Source organism: Hirundo rustica, chromosome 1 (genome assembly GCF_015227805.2).
Source record: "Hirundo rustica isolate bHirRus1 chromosome 1, bHirRus1.pri.v3, whole genome shotgun sequence".
NCBI classification, from domain to species: domain Eukaryota; kingdom Metazoa; phylum Chordata; class Aves; order Passeriformes; family Hirundinidae; genus Hirundo; species Hirundo rustica.
In genome coordinates, this window is record NC_053450.1 from 41778809 (window position 1) to 41794574 (window position 15766).

At 42.4% G+C, this 15766-nt stretch overlaps 1 protein-coding gene across 5 annotated transcripts in view; it reads right to left on the reverse strand.

Moving 5' to 3' along the window:
• The window catches only part of SNTG1 (syntrophin gamma 1), a 327370-nt gene extending 314400 nt beyond the window's left edge, over nucleotides 1-12970 (reverse strand). For 3 of the 5 annotated variants that reach the window (XM_058422692.1, XM_058422687.1, XM_040080433.1), the window contains exon 1: nucleotides 11475-11671. The gene's annotated coding sequence lies outside the window, so the exon portion shown is untranslated. Of the gene's footprint in view, nucleotides 1-11470; nucleotides 11672-12912 lie in introns of those variants that run through there. The other 2 variants (XM_040080452.2, XM_040080443.1) reach the window with 2 other exon arrangements.
• Between the last annotated feature and the right edge of the window lie 2796 nt (nucleotides 12971-15766).

Consider the following 15766-nt stretch of genomic DNA (forward strand, 5'->3'; position numbering starts at 1 on the left):
AATTCACTGCATTTTTTAATTCACTTTACATTCAAACTAACGTGTAATTTCTCTTGATCAAGCTGTTCATTCTTAAATCCTTTTCCTGTATTTCTAGGCTAAACCCTTGACACTTTGAATTTTCTGTTGCTGAACAAATGGAAATAGATCTAAGTCCAAGGAACCTAACACCTATCACTGCCGCAACTGCCACCAAATGCTGAAGATTCCTCCATAAAGAAAACAGGGATGTCTTATCAAACTTAAAGAAAATTTCCAGGTAATCTGCCCTTGTCTGTTACGTATCGCCTAAAAGTGGATGTCTAAAAACATTCACATCATGTATCTGCAATTTCACCAAAGAAATGTATATTAAATAGTTTAAAATTAAGTAGTCAAGTGTAGCTATTGAAACAAGAAACACTACTTTCGTGCCCTGAGCCAGGATATATTAATACACATCAGTATACAAACAGCAGATACTATTATTGGATTACCAGGACAAAAGCGTGAAAAAAGGGATTTCCATTATTAAAAGAAATAGGCATTAAGATCTCACTGAATTACATAAAACTATTGAAAATGATCCACTGAAAAAAGTTCTCATTCAGGCTTGAAATCAGTTCCAGATGGAAACCCTCTGTAACCATCTTAGGAGAAGTTAAGATGACAACCTAATGTCATAAAGGCAGATTTTCAAGCAGGGCATTTTTACTTTTATAGGAGACAGAAAAATATGCACTGTGGAAATTTCAGGCAATTCAGACAGTGATGGGCCGGTAGGAAGAACAAAAACCTCAGTAAGCTGCTAAATACAGCACCTAATGCTTGGCTTTACTAAACAAAACCTTTGAAAACAGAAGAGAGGTTCTGTTTGATGTAAGGGAAGAAGAACTAGCAGAAGCACATAAAGAGAAGATTTAACAGGCCTGGAAGATGATCCTCACTCATACTTCTGAATAGATTTGAGAAGGGTATGCAGCCTGAGAAAGATTATATGAAAGAGGGTCAATCCCTGTACAAGCACAAGCCACCCTCTACTTTACATAGGTGTAATAGAAGCCACAAGAACAGTCAGCCATGTAATGTTGCTGCTCTCATGATCAAAGATGGCTTTATTGCAAATTTCCAAATTCCAGGGCTATCAAGGCTGAAAAGCACATAATATATCATACTTGACACACTTATTATATTTATCTGCCACAGTCTTTTATCTGCTCTGAACACAAGTATGCACACAAGTATGTGTAAAACACACACTGTCTAAGCTGGAAGCCAGTAAAGGATACAACAGAAATGGGGGGAAATCATAAGTGTGAAGCTCTAAATAGGGACCATTCTCAGAAGAATCAGGATGAGCTGTTCTCAAATTACCAATTTTGTCTTCTCTTCAGGGAAAAACTGGCTGAAAAGCAAAAATCATGCCTTATGGCTATTTAAAAGAAATATATTCTCTGTTTGCACGCATCACTAACCAGAAATAGAAACAAATGTTATTCCTCAAGTTTTACAGAGGAGTAGATAAGTCTTTTCTATCATGTCACGCTTATCATGATGCCACGTTTATCTCCAAGAGGTGCCACATACGGTCATTGCTGTACATACAAACAACAAAGAAAATTCCCCACGTACCACTTCTTCCCTGAATGGCGCACTTTTATATCACTGTATCACACCATTATAGGATTATTATGCTGAAGATCTCACAGGCTTCCTGAAAGTAAGTCTCAGAACTATGAATCTCATAAGTAACCACAATGAATCACACGTTTTCTTGCAAGATAACATCCAAGAAGACGGCCAGGAAAAAGCTAATGCATAGCCTTCCTGGTGCTGAGGGATTGCAAACACAGAAGCAACTGACATGGTGGACTACAACACAAAACATGGGAGACAGGAAGAGACATCAGTAATGGCAGTGAGGACAAACAAAGCCCAAGCTTTTTGGGGCAGAACACCCACCCCGAATATGGGGTTTACCACAAGCAACCATCTGCAGCATGTTCACTGACCTGTAGCAGAAATATTGTGTCCAAGCTTTTAACACGAGCACTTCAGCGAGGCCTTACACACTGGGTAGCTATTCAGACAGAAGGGACCATCATACAAGTAATTTCACACTTCAGAAGCTGCCTTGAGTATTTCAGTAAATCAAAGGCGTCGCAGAATGATGAAAACCAAGCATGTGATGGAAGAACATCCTCCCCATGGCTGAGGAAGCAGCTGACTCAGTAACACGTCATGCCTGTCCTGCTCTTGCAAAACACCTGCACTCTTCCTTCCAAATAACTGTAGGCAAGCTGCTATGGAAATCAGCAATACAATTACCATGAGCATTACTCCAAGAAAAACTTATCTAAACAGAGAACAACATACAGTGTCTCTTTTCTAGCAGCTACAGATTGTGAGCAGCAGTACCTCCAGAAGCCTTCAGATTGTGAGCAGCAGCACACTTCATTTTAGATATCTGCTGCATGTAATACACCAAGTTAGTTTTATAAATTACTGCTTCATGGATTTTACTTCCCATTATTTTCAAGTTTTAAAAGTCATTCTGAAGATTTGATTCACAGACTCTAGAGGAGCTCTCATCTGAGACTGAAGGCTGCCTAGATATGTGCTATTGGCACATACAGTTACTCCCAATCTAGAGCACCCACTACACTGAATAAATTTGCATAGTCTGAAACTAAAAAGTCAAACACTGTCCCTAATCTTCTCCCCAAATGATCCCCAGTACTCTGAAAACAATGGCTGGTATTAGAGACCATAATTTTGATGACTAGCATTACACTCTAGTACTTTAAAGAATGTTTTCAGGTTGTTTCTCATGATTTCTAAATACAAGTGGATTTCAGACGTATGGTGGTAAGAAAATCTTTCAAATAAAAGATGGTATTTATGTAATTCAACCTCATTTTTAAGCTAACAGAAAGCTTTGACAGACAGATGCGTTTTGACCACAGGTTTTGTCCACAGAGCAGGACAGTTTATACACTCACAAATACAGTTCACTACTATGAGGTGTGCTTTTTAAAGACAAAGGACAAGCTTTTCCCGCAGTAGCATCTCCAGCTACTTACATGCCATAAACCTGCAGAAAGTGACATTTAGCCATAATTGCAGAACTTCAAAGTACTTCACAGGTTTTGCAAGCTTTTGTGCAGAGGTTTTTTTCAGCCTTTTAAATGCCTCTAGAGAGAGATATTATACATAGGAAGATCTAAGATTCCTCTTGCCATCAAGAAAAGACAATTCTGCTGCCATAAAATGAGGAATATAAATTAAGCTGGTGTATTGCTTTATAACTCAAGTAATATTGACACTTGATCCATGAAAGCACCTTCCTTCTCATCTACTTTCTCTAAAGCAGAATTAGTATTTAGAAGGCACAGGATCTCATTTTTATATTTCTAGAGTTGCCCCTAGAGGTGCTTCCAGCTGTTTTTTCCAGACCTACTCACTGGAGCTATGAAATTGTGAAATGAGGTTCATAACTCCACATAGTCTCCATCGATTGCCATGCCATCAAGAGGCATGTATAGGAAGTCAAATTTATGTCAGAATTCACCTTAAGACAGAGGTACATGTACGTTCATGTATTCCCTTGTTGCTTCTTGTGCACTTTGAGGCCAACCTCAGACAGCCAAAAAAAACCAGAGCTTCTCAACTACATCCACAGATGTACCTGCAGAAGGGAATAGTCCATCTAAGGGTGCAACTGAATTCTTGTACATGAGTTCCTGCTTCAAATATGGGGAATTCATGGAACTTTTGGAGAACAATGACACAAACAACAGCCTTACCCAGACATTTCTTATACGGAAAGGGAATACTTTTCTGGCAGAACACTTCACAAGCTGTGAAGGTCTGTATTTCAAGGATACAATTCTGAAGATTACTGAACAATTGCAGTCTTGGAAAGCACCTCTTTCCCCTCAAAAACATAGACAGAAGCTCTCTCGTCAAATATCTTGCTTCTGTCCTTCTTGCAGTTCTCTCTGTGCTTTGTCTAGAAATACAACTATTCACCTTTTCCTCTTTTCAAGGGTCATATATACCCTCTTTCTATCACACCATAAAGAATGAAAAAGCAAACCCACTATATTTTACTGCCTTCTTTCATGCAGTCTGGCTAGACCTTTATGACCCTAGCTACTTGTGATCTCAGGCTCACAGTTCCACAGCCATCAAAAACCTGTAGAGAAGGTGTATAAACAGAGTGGTCAGTACTATCATGCAGTAACTAGCAGGGGAAATGTTATGTCTTTTCATGCTCTTTAGACTAAAAGGAAGATGATTAATAATGTTCTTGTAATTTTTCCAAAAGATAACTGATGCCCAAATATTTTACTTTTCATTTCCCAAAATGCTGGAGGGGAGCGGGGCGCGGGCAGGGGTGTCCCCCAAAAAAATGCCTTCACTGCAGTTAGACAAATACAGCTAATACATAATAGCAAAGAGTTAACAGTAAAACCAAAAATCAAGTCTTGTTTCAAAGAGAAAAAAAGTCATGGACTCAGTGCTGCAAACACAGGGTTTATAAAGAGTTATAAATTAATCTCAATAAGGAGTTATACACAGATAAACAGAAGCACAAAAAAATAAAGAATCTTAGAGAAATCTGAGAGAAATCTGAGAGAAATCTGAGAATCTGAGAAAACAATCAGTGTGGCTGGGTATAAGATGCACCACATAAGGGAATAATGCTTGAGATTAACCTTAAGATTTTCATGTCAGAAATAAGAATTGTAGCATCATGAAGATGTTAAAAAAAAGGCAGTAAGGTATACAGGAAAGGGCAGGTTGGGCAGGCGTGTAGTGACAAACAGCAATATCAAATCACTGTTAACTGGATTCCTCCCTTAATCAAAGCATGCAGTGAATACTCTGATCCACCTATCAAATATCAAAAGGTTTAGGATTTTTCAAAATTAACAAGAAAACTTTGCACATATAAATAACATTGAAAACAGGGAGAATAAGACAATATATTACCACTGATAAGTAAGATCAGCTCTCCCTTTAGAGGTTAAGTAAGTTATTTAATTTAGTGCAAGGGAAAGCTGATTAATAAAACAGATTAATAAACTGAAATGTAAGCAATTTTAATTAAGACACCCTAGGAACCAGCCCAGACAACATCACAACTGCATAAGACAGTAAGTTGTGAAAAGAAGCATACGATGAACTATTATTACACATGCTTATGAATTAACTAGCTGAAAGACTAATGACACAGTGCAGAAAGAAATTATCTCCTTGTGTATTCAATTATCCAGGAAGGTCCTTTCTTAGCTCAGTGAGCTTAAATAAAATGAGAGGTGATCATCATCAGATGCTGTCGTGATTTCTATACACTTTGCTTGGAAACGCCTGTAGCACAGCTGCAGTATTCTTTCTCCCATAAAACTCTTTCATGAATGCCACTGTATTTGACAGAGAAGAAAAAGCTGAAAAAGCAGCGGAGTGGCTATTTTTGCACTTAGGTTAATGGAGTTGCTTAGTTTAGGGACAGGGAGCCCTGCCAGGAACTGCACCCCTGAAGTGCCCTATCTTGCCCCAGTCGTAAACGTGTCAACCACACCAGCTCCTCAGCACAGTAAACCCAATTTGGTCTTGCATCCATTTCTGACTTTGAAAAGACTACTTCTATGTTTTACCTTTTTATCTTTTACCTTTTACCTTTACACTCTGTATCCATAAAGCTGTTTCACAAAAATGTAAAACATGTAACTCACAGAACAAGAACAAAGGCACTCCAGACATTAAAACCTGTAGAGACACAGATCTGATGCTGACTTTTACTCAAAATGGATCTTCAGTGAGGAACCCTACACAGGCATCACTGTATGCCTTGTTACTTGAGAACAACTTCACTGCACTGGCCAAACCCTTACACTTCACATGAATGTTTGCCATTTAATAACCAATTAAACAGTTGTTAGAAGAACTGTTTGTGAATTCTGCTGCATTCAGGGACATACAGCTGCGATACCAACTGGTAATGGATACAGGCAGACAGCTGTGAGTGATGAAACCTAGAGCTGCAAGACAACTGTAGAGCTGATGATTTTCCCCTCCCTTTTCACTTGAAAAAAAAATGTGATTAGCATAGATTAGTTCCCAAAGCCCATTCATAATGTATATAAAATGATAGGAGAGAGAGCAAAGCTCTTTCAAGCATAATTCTAATGACTTTACTTCTTTAGAGGTCAAAAGCAAGTCAAAGAAAATCAATGTCCATTTGTGTTCTTGAAGCTGAAGCATACAGTTCATTATTCAGAACTGTTAAAAGAGTCAATCAAAACATTTTGGCATATAGAGAAACTAGAAAAAGCTATCTCACATAATTATGAATGAAGATATATTTAGCATAGCAAATACAAAACAGCAAAGCATTTTAGAAACAATTCTGTAATTATGCATCAGTGTTTTGTATTATGGCAAATAGTAACGGCTACATTAAGCATGAATATCAGATTTTTAAAAAAAATTTAAATATTCCCAAGTTCTTAGTATTATACCTGTTGAAATCAATGACATTTTTACACTAAATTCAATAAAAATAGCAAAATAGTCTTTACACCAAGAAAGAATCAGAGGATATGATTACTATCACTCATGATAGTAATTTGTACAAAATGTCATTTGTACAAGATGATGAAAATTCCCTTTAGTTTTTGACAGAAAGCAGAAGAAATATGAATGTCATAAACAGCTCTCCCATTCTCACTTTATGGTTAGCTGTTTTTTAAACAAATTTAATTCAAAAAGTGGAGGGGAAAAGACGTGTTTTGTTTTACTCAAACAGTTTTTATTAACACTTAAATCTGAGTCTATTTGAATCATTTGACCAAAAGCAATAAAAAATTTACTTAAATTGCCATTTCTAACATCTTCAACATGAAACCAAGTACACGTTCACTATTTGAAAACAACACATTAATAATGTAAAAAAAAAAACCCAAACTTTAGAATAATCTGATTAATAAATTGTTCCTCTCTGGTGTTATCTCAGAAGTACTTGATGTTTATCATCTTTAAAAGCACACCTTTGAACCAAAATCTTAACCAACCAAGGAATGAACACCTAAATCTAAGAGGAAGGAACAAACTTCATAGAAAAGAATTAAAAAGTCATCCCTGTTCCAGATGATAACCAAATGGGGAATTCATCAATCAATCAATCACACCCACAGCACCCCTGAAGCCATGAGTTCTTTCACAGACTCAGCACCCATGTCAGTATTAACGCAGTAAAGCATCAGCGCCTTCACACCAACCACATCTTACACAGGAATTTCAGTGGCTGTTGAAAAGCACCCTGTGAGCACCAGTGTGGGACTTTTGCTCTACTCCAGGTTTTATTCCACACTGGGAACATCCACTGCCACCCTCAGGGCATGAGTCTTACCACTGTGCTCAGTTCCTGGCATGGGGGACCTCCTGCTTTTCACAGTGGAACGTACAGCACAGCCTTTCATAAACCATCCATCCCTTATCTCTGAAGTGCATGAGTGGCACAGCAAACTGTGTCCAGCAGTTATTGTTTATCCATGTTCTGACCTCATGTACAAAACCTTAATCCCAGATATATTGCACATATTTATATATGGCGGTCAAAACTATTGCTACTCTCACATAAGTATCACGGTGAAGAACTTTTATGGTTTTGCCCAACATTATCCAAAATAAACCAGAGAACAAATCATAAAATTAATCTTATCCCAAACACTCTTCTTGATTAGTTTTCCCCTACTCATTACTTTAATAAATTGAAGAGAGCAAATCCCCAGGAAACAACCCAGCCCTTGGCTGCTGCAGCACCAGAGTCATCACACAACAGAGCGTTCCACCTCTTTTGGCCAATTCAAACTAATTACTGAAGATAAGGCTTTAGAGTCCCAAATGACACTGACAGCCACAACTGAAGTGTGCAGTGGAAAAAAGCTTTGTTTCCATATCACATAGCTCCTCTTCTTCATAAGGGGTAGGTACATCACCTACTAAATCAATCTCCCAAGACTAAATCAATCTCTCAAGATGAGTAATAATTCCCTCACTGGATAATAAATTTGTGTGTGAATTTCCCTGGATGTGTCTCTACTGCATTCCCTGGTGTTGATTATAGCTACATCTTTGAGACATAACCTGTTTTGAGTTCTGAGGTTTGGGGTTTTTTTAATGTATGATTTCTCTCTTTCCTCTGATCTGCAACAGGAATCCAGAAAATCTAGGTTGGCACAACAACAGTAAGGCTTCCTGACTCTTCCAGTTATGGCAGATAACACTCTGAGCAAATACAGAAGTTTGTCTGCGTAATCATGCCGAGCCAGTGTCACAGCATACTGCCAGAGGTACATGAAACAGCCTCATATTGGGATTCAACTCAACCACATTCAGCCCTCTGGAAACCTGAACCGAAAGCACAGCCATGTGAAGGGCCAAGAAACACTACCCATTAAATCCATTTGATGCTTTTTATCTTTCACAGCATCTCTTTAGCTTTTTAACAACAAATGCAATCAGATCTGGTGATGACTACCAGAAAGAAACCTTGTGACAGCTCAGTCACAAGGACTAGTGCTGTTACAGGGATGAAGAAATGGTAGTTACTTGAGCACTTCAGAGGAAAAAGCTGAGAGCAGACTACAGCTCTTGTTTGTTTGTCTAATATTCAATCTAAGATGAATAAATAGAAATTGCACACTCAACTGGGTTGGGCTGACTAGAAAAAAACCATATTTAATTGTTGGTGTTTTTAATTTTGCTTACAGGTATTTCTGTTAGTTCATGAAAGCTATGCCCAAAAAGACAAAAAGCATGACGGAGCAAACATGAAAAAAATAGGAAAGAAAAATAACTTCTGAGCTTGCCCTGAAATTTCTGAATTGAGATCAAAAATCTTCTCTAGTAAAGAAATTTTTCATAAAATTAAAACAAAAATGCATACTATGAAGCTGAATACGGTGTACTTTGAAAATCTCTGATTCAAAGGATACAAGCCAAGTGGTATACAGAACATTAAACAGGATTCTAGAACAGCCTTACAGTGAAGTGTGTGATGGCCACTCCTGAATTTTTAAAATTAAGGACTATACACATTGTAAAATAAAGTATTAACATGCAGGAAGGCTTTCCAACAAGTATCAAGTAAAAGATAATGTGTGAAAGCAAAGGAGGTTGATTAATATCTTAAAATTAATGTTTTTAATTATGTCTTTAAAGACCTCAAGTCTTACCTTCCTCCTTCAAGTTTCTAACAGAAAGAGCAATATTTCTTTTTTTTTCTCAGACCTTGTGAAAACTCGGTTCTTCAGCCACATAAAAGAGGGAAAATCTAACTGTAAGTGAAAGTTTAGAGCACCATGTTCTTTAATTCAGTAATGGGAACCTTCATTAGATTATCTCATAGCTATGGGACAAGACACTGCAAAAACCAAATGATGATTCATTAAATTATGTTTTCTTCCTCTCCAGGCAAAGAATGGGTATAGCATTAGATTAGTTTGAAAGGGGAAAAATTAAGAAGAGGGGTCTGCAATATGCATCAGAAGTAACAAAGTTAATACAATTTTTTAAAACCGGTTTATTCATATGATCAGGCATAAGCACTTACTTATGCTAACTGTGGAAACCTCAAATGTAATACATAGCCCAAATGAATTCCAGATCAGTGCATGCTTCAGTATTTCATGTTCTCCCTTGCACATGCCTAGTGAAAGCCTGCCACTCTGCAACAGAGGAAGGAATTACTACAATAGAACCCTAGGCAGACTTTGCCAAAAACTGTACTTTTTTTTATATGAGGCAGAATAAGCTGAGTGTTTTAACTAATGGACAGGTTTGCATCCCACTGTCTAGCAGCAGTTATTCTGATTGTGTTTCTCAGCATCGTCAGAGAGATGGAAATATGAACAAACCATAGGAACATTGTCCATAAACTGCACTGAAACAAATGACACTCCCTTCAGCCAGTTTACCTTCCACGATTACGGGAAAGGATTAGTTTATCTCTCAGCTATAAACTTGAGTTAGTTACATGTTCACCATACTGACATCCCAACATTTTTTAACCTTATCATGTCAATCTTGCATCTACGTAAAAATGTGTATTTCAGTGCATAAAAAGATCCCTTGCTGCTGACAAATCAAAGTGCATTAACCTGGGAAGCCTCGAGATTGCCACACAACGCCCACACACTCCTTTCAGTACAGATCACAGTGATTAGAAAATGAAATATCCAAAACTCAACAGACATTTCACACACAGTGGCATTTCTGAAGAAACATGTTTCCAACACTGTAACTTTTACTTTCATCACTATTAGCAAGTTATTTTCCCAAGTTATTTCCTGCACACATGCCATGCCCAGTGCCCCTGCTGAAACTGCCACATTCACTGAAACTGACTGAGCTCCTAGCGAAACATCAGAGCTTAGCTGTAAATCTGTGTAAATACTTTTATTCTATGCTGCTTTCATATTAGAATACAACATGCATCAAGGTCATTGTAACAGATTGCAGTTTTCAGGCTCATAAAGAAGACACGGGAAATCAGTAAGAGCAAACTTAATTAAACAGTGTCTGAAGTTCTGCCTTCACCGAAACACGCCCAGAATTCATATCTCTATTCCCTGCACTTCAGAGTCAGGTCTTTTCACAGGTACGGGAAGGCAGGCAGCTTAGCTTAAACGCTATCACTGCTGAACGGTGAGCAGAACTCGTTCTTTGCAGTGTGACAGGTCTGCTCTGAGCTCTCCGAGTTTTCAGTGGAGATTACAGCCCCACGGGCCTCTTCCTTTGAAGTGGAGCTCCTCTGGGAGCAGAATTAGTCCCCTGCCCGCAACCTGTCCTCCATACACTGAAATAAATTAGAGTCAACTCTTCGTTTCATTGCATGTCAAGCATAGCAATAAATATCCACAGGCTAAAAGCAAACAAACAAGGCTAGACAAATCATAACCTCACAGCAAGAGCATCTCAAAGAAAAACACCAGGCAGGGCACAAGAAAGTTAAGGGCATAAAAATCAAAACTCTGGGTTCGCTATCTGAATCCATAAGTACTAACTTACGAAAGGCTAACACGCATCTCGCCTCTCTCCCACGAGAAACACTGATGGAAAGCAACTGAGGGACTCCTACAATTTAGTTACCGCTCAGCAAAAAGGAGAAGGCATTTAACAATATGAAATGCCTGTAAGAAGGTATCATCTCCTATAGTTGCAGAAGTGGGAAGCGCCGGGACATGGAGCTTCCTAACCGGCTATGCACCGGAGCACCGCAACAGCGGGATGCCCGCGGAGTTGGAGCGGGGTTCCCCTGCAATCCCGGCCACCAATCCCCTGCAACTTAACCCCCGAGAGCTGCTGCTGGCACCGCCGACCATCCGGCCTCCCAACTGGGAGCAACCGACCAGCAGCTGCAAAAAAAAAAAAAAAAAAAAAAGTCACTCGAGAACGCGGCGAAAAGGAAGCAAGGGCTTACTTGCCTATACAGCACCGCCGGACGACTTCCTCGCAGCTGTGAAACGCTGTGCCGCTCGTCCTCCTCCCACCGCTCCGTGCTAGTTCCAAAATAATTCCTCCGGGCACCGGCACATCCCCGGGCTCAGCCGAGGAGCGCAGGGAGCCCGGCCGCCTCTCCCCCCCGCCCGGTGCCCATGGTGTCAGCCCCAGCCTCGGCAACTCGCGCTCCTTCCCGCCGGCGCTACCTCGGGGCGGGCCGCCGGCTAACACGGCATCGCACCCCGGCCGCCGCCGCCGCCGCCGGCTGGAACTCCGCCGCCGCGCTGAGGGGGAGCGTGGGGCTCCCCGCGCCCTTCCCGGAGACGGAGCGGGGGCGCCGGGCGGGGGCGTGCGGGGAGCAGCGCCGCCCCTCCGCGGCGGCGAGCGGAGCGGCCAGGCGAGGCGCGGCGAGGCGAGGGGAGGCGAGGGGAGGCGAGGCGGCGCGGCGCCGGCACCGCGGCCGCAGCCAGGCGCGGCGATGCCGGCCCCGCCCGGGACCCCCGCCCGCCCCTCCGCCGCTCCCGGGGCGCTCCGTAACGCCGCCCCGCTGCCGGCGCCACCAGATCCGGTGACGCGCTGCCCTCCCCCGGGCCGGCCCCCGTGCCGGAGAGGGGTGAGCGGGCGGTGAGGCGGGAGCCGCTTCCCGCGGGCGGCGGGAGGGTGAGCTGGGACCACCGGGGGAGCGCGACCCGCGGCGCGCAGGGACAGCGCGGTCCCGGGAGGGGCGCCGGAGCTGCCGGGCCGCCCGGGGGAGGCGGTGTTTCCCCGGGCCGCGGAAAAGCCCGCTCGCCCGGAACCCGTGGAGCTGTCACCGCTCCTACGAAGCTGCGGCTGCCGCTCGGCCCGTGCCCGGCAGGAAAGTTATCCGCCCCGCTCCTGCCTCACTGAGCCTCCGCTTTCGCGGCTGCCCGGGCTGCCCTTTCTGCCAGCTGTGTGACTGGGTTTCGGCTGGCCGCTCGCCAGGAGGAACGTACATCGAGCCCCCACGTTGGGAAGAAATTTGGTGCCGGTTTTATCACTTTGCCGCGGCAGCGGCGCTGCCTTCTCCCCGCCCCGTCTCCCAGCCTCTATCCCAGAGCACGGCTCTGCGGCGCCCGCCGCCACCGGCGCACAGCCAGCGCCGCTCTTTCGGGCTGCCTCGGACAAGGAGGGGGCCCAAAGGGAGCAAAAGCAGTGGGGGAGTGGGGGACAAGCTGCCCTTTGCCTCCCGAAAGCCCTGCGTGATCCTCGCCCTCCTGTTCCTCACGCTCGTGCTTCCAGCAGCGCGCACGGCGCCTTGCCGGGATCGCCCGCAGGCGCGGCCCTCCCCGTCGGACAGCGCTGCAATGACACGCTCTAACGCAGCTATCAGTCACACAGGCACGCCCCTATATATCATACATATATATGTGTGTACATGTATGAATACACCCCCATACGCACAGGTGGCCGCCGCAGGGAAGCCGCATCTCCCCGCGGACCGGGCCGCCCTGAAGTCGACCTGCCACGGCGAAGGCGGGAGGAGAATTAACGCAGCAGGGAGAGAGCCCGAGGGGAGCCGCCGCCGCAGCCGCCCCTCGGCACGGCGCTCCCCGGCGCTGGCCCCGGCTGCCCGCGGCGATGCCGGCAGCTGGGCTCGCCGCCCGCCGGCGCTGCCGAGAGCTGCGGGCTCGGAACCCGCGGTGCCTCTGCGCCTCCTTGGAGTGGGGGCGAGCCCGGCCGTGGTGGGGCTTTTGCTAAATTGAGAGTGAGGGGAGCAGCATCCTCTGGGGCCCCTTCCAGCTCTTGGGAATGTTTCTCTGCAGTTAGGCCGAGGATGTCAGGGAGGGTGGTCACAATTAAAAGTCCGCTTTAAGGAGATTTGCTTTACTGTAGCTCCTCCGGCAGCCCTTTTCCCTTCAACTTCTTTAGGCTTCTTGTAATGAAAAGTGGTGTTCACGAGCATCTTACAGTTAAGGACTTTTCTTTAACCAAGGTGGCACAAACAAAAACGTTTCTGTTCCTTATGCACTCCTTTCATAAATATTACCTTCAATAGTGTGCAGTGAGTTGTTGAGGGGGGAAAGGATTCAAAAAGACAGCTTCAAGCAAGCTAAATTCAAAGCTAAGAGAGTTTCTCTGAAGAATAAAGCTGACTGTTGGGTTGATAAATACATTAGAAAATGCAGTGATAAGTTTCATGGCTAATTGAAGAGCTTTGTACTTCAGTTCTCATCTTGAAATACAGGTCTTTATCTTTCCTTGTTTCTTAGTATTGAATTGATGTCAACAGAGTTTTTGATAGCTACAAACAAACCAAGCTATTTGTCCTGTTGTGGCTCTGTTGAAAGATTGCATAGGTTGAACTGATAGTTCTCCTGACAAGACTGAAAAAATAAATTATTAAAACTGTATGTATATGAGGGCTGGGATGATTGAAATACATGTCTGAGAATTGAAATAAGTGAAATGTAATGAACCAAAAACTAATCAAAGATAGAAGTGAAGTGGAACTGCAACCCTCTTTGCTCATGCCCTGCTGAGAAAGTCAACACCCAAGAGAGAAGTTTTTAAACCAAGTGGAAACAAATAATATTTTATGATCCTTTAATTGCTTTGTCTAGAGTCCATCCCACACTCAAATTCCAACAGGGACAACCTCCTCAGTTTTCACTATGAAAGTCACCTGCAGATTAATCGGTGCGTATCCTGTTTCCCCATCTGCAGGAAGATCTGTCATCTTTCATGGAGACCTCTCGCTTCGTTCTTTGTGTGATGATGAAGAGTGGATAGCTCAAGCAAGCAAGAATGTTTCATTTCACAAGAGGAAGCTGTTACATTTTAGCGCAGGATCATTCAAACTATTCCGCCGTTAATTAAAATATATGTATGCTGCAAGTTTCATTACCACTAAGAATATGCTACCAAACCAGGTGAAAAAAGAGTACAGTACTTTTAGAATTTTCGAACACATTGTATGAAATAAGTGTGCGTTCCAGTTTTACACACAATTAGAAAGTTACATTTGTATTGTGGTTTTGCTTCAGGCAGCACAAACACAACGTAAGATTTTTACATATACAGAAATCCGTTGTCAGGTAAACTTAAGACGTAGTCAACAGAGCGGGTGAGCCAGAATTGGTTTTGTGTAGTATGGAGAATGTTAATTAAGAAATTTTGCATGATGAGCTGATGGTAGATTGGTTTCTGCTTTAGATTCTTCACTTCAGCAGCCTGGCACCACTCAAGTCACCAACAAGGATGGAGTGACAAAAGAGGAACAGCATTAAGAAGGAAAGAAATAGAGGCTAAGCATGAAGATAAATTGTCATTGTTTAAAATATAGGAGAATGAAAGGAAGAATCTTACCCACCAAGCAAGCGAATGACTCCCTTGGTAAAACTGCATTGACTACCTATCCACAAAAGATCATTTGTCTTCTTTTATATTTGTGATTTTTTTTTTCTTTTTATTTATTTTTTTCTTCTAAAAGTACAGCTCACTTTGATTGTGGGCAGGGATTCTGACATTTGGCAGCCAAACACTTGAGCACATCTGTCACACATAAACCTCACTCTGAAAGTGCCGGGAAATACAGAGCAGAGAACTCAGTCTTTGAAAAAATGCATGGGAAAAGAAAAACCAGTTGTAGAGGACAAGTAACATGCATATATAAGAAAGATGTTAAGATGCTTTGGGAAATAGAGATTGGTTTTTGTCCAGCATCACTGGAACATTAGATTTTCCATTCCTGTAGCAGGTCCTACCACCTCTGGGAACACATCATGGCTGATGGGTTATTAATTGATTCTGTGAGAATCGAATCAATCTGTTTTCAATATCCACTTTTGAAAAAGGTAGCAGTCAGGGTAGCAAATGTAACACCATCAAGGACAGGTTTCACACTGTGGAAAGTAGATCACAAGATCAACTATAAGCACCTTGGTACTTCCTATATCAAGGTGCAAATGAGGAGCACATCCCCAATTTCTGACAATAACATTTTTGGGGTTTTTTTTTGTTTGTTTGTTTGTTTTTAATTGCATTCACAGACTGATAATAATCCACTGAACTATGTCAAAGAAGTCTATGAACATATTCCCTCTTTTTTCCCCAACAATTAGTATAAACTAAGCTTCACAGAAATACTCCATTTACTGGTATCTGGTACCCTTATATAAAATAATGTGTCATTTGTCACCATGGCTTGTAATCTGAAAATATGACTGGAGAAATGATGGAGACCAAAATAGCCTTTTACAGTCTGTAGGTGGCCAAAAAATTCTGCAGCTATATTCCATAATATTTCTTGCTGCCG